The sequence below is a fragment of the Lotus japonicus genome, chromosome 3 (genome assembly GCF_012489685.1).
Source record: "Lotus japonicus ecotype B-129 chromosome 3, LjGifu_v1.2".
In the NCBI taxonomy this organism is placed as follows: domain Eukaryota; kingdom Viridiplantae; phylum Streptophyta; class Magnoliopsida; order Fabales; family Fabaceae; genus Lotus; species Lotus japonicus.
In genome coordinates this window covers 12768376-12775316 of record NC_080043.1, presented here as the reverse complement: position 1 = coordinate 12775316, position 6941 = coordinate 12768376, and positions in this window count along the sequence as shown.

The window sequence follows — 6941 nt, the reverse complement described above, 5'->3', positions numbered from 1 at the left end:
CCTGAATCTTGAGATAGTGGATTTCCTTTCTTTGGGTGCAAACCCTCCAAACGTAGGTGAAAGTTTTCACTGAACCGGGTTAACAATTACTGTGTGTTATTGTTTCTGTTGTTAAGTTCTGTTTTATAGTTAAGCGGTTGTCGAACCTCTCGTCCCAGCATCGTGTAGGACAATCGTATAAGAGGGAACCTGAATTACAATTGGCATCAGAGCAGGCACCCTTTCTGGTTGGGTGAGCTCCAGGGAGTTTTATTCAAGTTCTCATGGATAACAAGGAGGGAGGATCAGTCAATAGGCCACCCATTCTGGATGGTACTAACTATGACTACTCGAAGGTTCGCATGACAGCCTTTCTCAAATCAATTGACAACAAGACTTGGAAAGCTATTGTCAAGGGTTGGAAGCACCCCACTAAGGCTGAGGTTGAAGGCACCTCTACTACTGTTGTGGAAAAACTTGAAGAAGAATGGACCAGTGTTGAAGATGAAGCTGCTCTTGGAAATTCAAAGGCTCTAAATGCTATCTTTAATAGAGTTGACAAGAACATGTTTAGGCTGATTAATACATGTACTGTGGCAAAGGATGCTTGGGAAATTCTGAAAACTGCACATGAAGGAACTACTCGAGTAAGGATGTCAAGGCTTCAGATGCTTACTACTCAATTTGAAAATTTGATGATGACTGAAGAAGAGATTATTTCAGAATTCCACATGCGTGTCCGTGACTTGTCTAATGCTTCATTTGCTTTGGGAGAACCTATGTCAGATGAGAAGCTTGTAAGGAAGATCTTGAGATCTCTTCCTCAGAAGTTTGCTATGAAAGTCACTGCAATTGAGGAGGCTCAAGACATTGAGAACATGAAGGTTGATGAACTTATTGGCTCTTTGCAGACATTTGAGTTGAAACTGAGTGGAAAATCTGAGAAGAAGAATAAGAGTATTGCTTTTGTGTCAAACACTGATGAAGGTGATGATGAAGATTGTGAGGGTGAAAAAATTTCTGAGGCATGCTAGCAAGAAAATTCAACAGAGCATTGAGAAAGATTGACAAAAGAACCAGGCCTAATGTCCAGGACATGAAGTTCGATAACAAACCCAAGTTTTCTAATTCGCAGAGGAAGACCAAAGAAGAAGAAAGATCTGGTCAAAATAAAGGGGTGCAATGTCATGAATGTGAAGGATATGGCCATATCAGGTCTGAATGCGCCACCTATCTAAAGAAGCAGAAGAAAGGTATGATGGTAACTTGGTCAGATGAAGACACTGAAGATGAGGAGGAGATATCTGCAAACAAAGTCAATGCTTTCTCTGGAACCATCTATGAGTCTGATACAAGTGATGAGGACATTACAGAAGAGGAACTGACTGAGACTTACAAGCTGCTACACATCAAGTGGGAAGAAGCATGTAAACTTGTGAGAGAAAAGCAAAGTGAGATAGAACAACTTGTCTCTCAGAATGAAAGGCTGAAAGAGCTCAGCACAATGTTGAAGGAAGATCTGGAGGAATGGCAAAGTAAGTTTAATAATGCTGATGTTATGGAAAAGGCTAATCTAGTGTTGATTAATGCAGGACTTCAAGAGGAAGTGGCAACTCTGACAAGAAAACTTGAAGCCACTCACAAATCTGTTAGAATGTTGAACAGTGGTTCTGATATGCTTGATGAAATTCTGAAAGAAACTAGCAAGCAAGGAGGGAGTTTGAAGGGAATTGGCTTTGACTATAGAACAACAAACAAAGAAAATCAGAAAGGTTCAAAGAAATTTGTGTCTGCTGCAAAACAAACTGAATTCAAGAAGCCCAGAAATTATCAGTTGTCAGATTCATTGCCTCGACATGTACCTCTGCATGTGAAACCCCAGCTTAAGCTTGACAAAACTGTACCTTGGAAGTGTCACGACTGTGGTAAGAATGGTCATATAAAGCCCTACTGTTACAGGTTATATGGTTATCCTCAGATGCACGATAAAAAGCCTGTTCAGATGAGGAAGCAATGGAAGCCCAAGGGTGAAGTCAGATGTCAGGTAGCCTACACGTCTTTCAGAGCATCATCAAAGGAAGATTGGTATTTTGATAGTGGCTGCTCAAAGCACATGACAGGAAACAAGAGCTTCTTGCAAGACATCAGAAGTCACTCCACCAACTATGTTACCTTTGGAGATGGAGCTAAAGGAAAGATCAAGGGAGTATGAAAGCTTGTTAGCACAGAATCTCCTAACTTGAACAATGTGTTACTTGTAAATGGTTTAACAGCCAACCTAATCAGCATAAGTCAACCGTGTGATCAAGGATATGATGTGAAGTTCAATAAGATAGAATGTGTTGTGACCACTGATGATGAGAGAGTTGTGATGAGAGGAGTCAGATCAAAAGACAACTGTTATATGTGGACATCAGAAGAAAAAGCTCATGTTTCCAGATGTTTGTTAACTAAAGAAGATGAGGTGAATGTATGGCATCAAAGACTAGGACATCTCAACTACAGGAGCATGCAAAAGATTCTTGCAGATGAAGCAATAAGGGGATTGCCCAATTTGAGCTTGGGAGAAGGAAAGCTATGTGGAGAATGTCAGATTGGTAAGCAAACCAAGGTGCCACACAAGATGCTCCAGCATCAGACCACGACAAAGGTTCTGAAATTGCTTCACATGGATCTCATGGGTCCCATGCAGGTTGAAAGCTTGGGAGGAAAAAGGTATGTGTTTGTCTGTGTAGATGATTTTTCAAGGTATACATGGGTTGAATTTATGAGAGAAAAATCAGAGACTTTTGAAATATTCAAGAATCTATGTATGAGACTTCAGAATGAGAATGACTGTGTGATTGTGAGAATCAGAAGTGATCATGGAAGGGAGTTTGAGAATTCAAAATTCTTGGAGTTCTGGCTTCGGCCGAGTAAACTTATTGAGACGTGTGTCTCTGTTTTCTGAGAGGCTTCGGTCGTTTACTGGTTTCTGTCATTGAACTGAGTTGGAATGCAATTGAATTGAGTTATGTTCGTTTATAATAGGAATAACATGTGGTTACTCCGAATTAATCATTGGTTTGGGGATTGTTGTTGACTGACTTGGCATATAGGCTTTGGTCCTTAAGTGGCAATGAGGTGGGTGTGGTCCCACGTGATTGTCTCATCTTTCGAGGCGTTATAAAGTGGCAATGAGGTGGGTGTGGTCCCGCGGGATTGTCCCATCTTTCGAGATGTTCTAAAGTGGCGATGAGGTGGGTGTGGTCCCACGCGATTGTCCCGTCCGGAGTGGCGTTAAGTGGCAATGAGGTGGGTGTGGTCCCGCGTGATTGTCCCGTCTTGAGAGACGTTGCTGATCGATCCATCTTGGTAGAAGCATATAGTTGCATTATAGGGAACTAACACCTAACCCTATGTTGTTGGATTTTAGTTATTAGTTTATTGATATCTGATTTGATGTTATATGTTAGGTTGTCGATATTTGATTTGATGTTATATGTTAGGTTGTCGATATTTGAATTGATGTTATATGTTAGGTTGTCGATATCCGAATTGATGTTATATGTTAGGTTGTTGATATATGAGTTTAGTTATGTTGTTGGTTTATTTACCATGATAGGTAGTTAAATTTGAATAACATGATTTTCTCTTTCAAACATGGTAATTATATGGAGTTAACCCTTTCTATTTGCTACTTGTTGTTTGGGCGCTTAACTCTATTAGGCGATGGAGAGCCTTCCGCTGAAGCTTAGCTGTTCAAGTTGGAGACCGTGACCGTGGGCGGTCGAGTAGAGGTGGATGAAGCAGTTGCTTCTCCCTTTTTGGTGGACTATGTCTGAGTTTCTTTTCCTTCTGAAAACTCTGTTGTTTAAACCTTATATTCTCCACTTGTCTAAGTGAGCGTACTTACTTTGGAAACTTGTTCATGATGATGTAAGACACTATTATTATTATGTCGGGAATGGGTTGTTGAATAAAGTCTATGTTATATATTCAATTATGTTCAGCTGTTTCGAAAAGGAAAAAAAATATATTGTGTTTTCTTAGGATTAAGAAATAGTCCTTAGACTTGTTATGTTACTAATGTGACTCCTCAGTTGAGAAATTGGGGCGTTACATCACCGGTCCAATTTTAATAATCTTGTGAAAACACATGTAAGTTAGTCACATAATTAGCAAAACTTAAAGACAATGATTGAATATTGTAAATGAGTGAGTCCCACAACATTAAATCGGATAAAAATATCAGGTAGGAAGAGTGAGACATCATTCTGTGAGTTTTGTAAACAAAACTTCACGATAAGGAATAAAACAGATAACAATGTATATTTCTAGTAGGGATGGCAATAGGTCTTGGACTTATTGGGTACCCGCAAAAATACACACAATGGGTAGGGTAAAAACCTACTAGATGGATATGAGGTTGGACATGAGTAAATACCCGCAAAAAGTAGCGAGTACGGGTACAGGTATGGGCACTATGGTACTCAACCCGCCCCGTACCCACACACATATATCATACACACATAATTGGAAACTTGAAGTATAACTTTCTAAACTCTTTAAAAAAAAAGTGAAGTCTTAATATTAAATATATGATTGTTAATTTATTCTCACTTAAAGTTACTTATAACTTTAGGAGTTTTTTAACACATCTAAAGTTATAAATTTAAAGCTTTGCTTATTAAATATTTAAATATTTTTAATTAATACTTTTTATTTTATAATCGCAGTTATATTTTGGTTTTCTATTAAAAAAAATCATGAAAATTATATTTTTCTTTGGCTTCATTAGTCCAGCCCCTCTACTAATTTAATCACGCCATGAAATTATCACAGGATACTAGATTTCTTAAATGTAAGCCAGCTGCTATTCCCAAATATGAAATACAAGATGATGGGAACCCGTTGCCAGATTCTTCTTTGTTTCGCAGTTCAATTATATTGGAAGATTATTAAATTTAATAATAACTACAAGACCTGACATCAGTTTAGCAGTTTTGGGACTCGTTTGATATGATGTGTAGTATAAAGTCTTATAGTATTAAGCCTCATAAAAGCTTAATATTATATCGTGTTTGATCATATAACGTATAACGTATCATTTTGTTTAAATTAAATAAACCTATACTTTGTGAAATATTGAATAATGATAGATATTATAAAATGATGATGGTGTTAGTGGGTGGTAAGGATAGAGATGGTGGCCGAGGTGGCTGTGACAATAGCGGTGATGGAGAGTGATGGTTGTGGTGGTGGTTGTAGACAGTGACGGATCCAGAAATTTTGTGTCATGGGGGTAAATACACATACAAATTTCAAGCTGTAAAAATATAGTATATTACTCACTCTGTTATTATAAGTCATATTTTTTCAACTTATTTTATCTTTAAATATAAATCACACTCCAATATCTATGAAGTTCTGAAAAATAAAATAAGAATATGAAAATACTAGAAACTCATTGTATAGTTTCACCATTTACAAGCATTAAATGAAAATCTCAAGTCTCACACTCACTTGTGTAAGTTTTTCTCCAAGTTGGATCGTAGAAATTCATCTTATTCAAGGAAAAAAGAAAGCAAAAATTGATCTCTCAATGACATTAAAAGTAAAATTATCCAACCATGGGGGCAACTATTAAGTAGGTGGGGGCAATATACTATTTTATATTATGATATATATATATATATATATATATATATAATATAGTATAACTAAAACAGAAAAGTGACGTGGGGTCAAATGACCCCATGAGAACCAACGTGGGTCCGCCCCTGGTTGTAGAGGTGCAGTGGTGATGCTGGGTGGTGACGACGATGGACGGAAGTGGTTGTGGTGGTAGTGGGTCGTGGCGATGGTGGTGGCGTTGACGATGTCGATGGCGATGGAAAGAGGTGGAGCCGTGGAGGTGGTGGCGGTGGATGGGGTTACCGAAGATTATTGTGGTGGTTGGGTGGTGGTGGTGTTGGAAGGTGATGGTGGTGGTGGCGATGAATGGAGGTGGTTGTAGTGGTGGTAGTGGGTCATGGGAGCATATAGTGGTGGTAGCAATGACGGTGGAGAGTGGGGGAGGAGGGTGGTACGTGGAAGTGATGGTGAGGATGGTGGCGGCATTGGTGGTTGGTAGTGGCGGTGGTGGTGGTAGAGGTGAACGGAGTGGCGATGGCGATGGTGCCAGTGGAGGAGGGTGGTGGTGGAGGCAACAGTGGTGGTGGAGTGTGGTAGAGGATGGTGGTCGCGGTGGCGATGTGGAGGATGGTGGCTGAATTAAATATTTTCATGTAACTTATATATACATCACACTTATGCATTATCCATCATCTATAAGGTGAATTAAATAATCCATCATTTTAAAATAAATGGTTTAGATCCAACCTCACTTTAAAACTGTCACGTGCTTCAATGTTTGTAACTCACATTCCTCTTTGATCTCCACCGTTCCTCTCCCCCTAAAACCTTTGTCCAGTGTGAAAGCCAAAAAAAAAAATCATTTGATCCCAGATTCAAATCTCAAAAATTATAACTAGCAATTGCAAATATTCATTGCCATCAATTATTTTCATGTGGTCACAGTAACAATTGTTTTAACTTTGGCTGTAATGAAACCTATTGTTTCTTTCTGCTTTCTTTTTCCAATTTTTGGAAGCGCACGGAGGCATCTCTCCACCCACCACCACCCGGCCGGAAAACTGACACAGCATTAATGTTTATGTGCAGTTTTCCATCCCCCTCCACATTTTCACCCCTCTTCCAAACACATCAAGATTCTATTTTACACTCATTTTCCTGTCTACCAACTTACATCCTTCCATATTACTCCATCCGTTCCTAATTATAAGACCTAGTTTTAAAATTTTCTAGTTCCTAAATATAAGACCTTTAACAATAATCTAGCAAAACGTATTCTACTCTTCCATATATAACCCTTACATTAATGGTGTGTTTTTAATTCCAAAGTTTTAATTACCATCTAC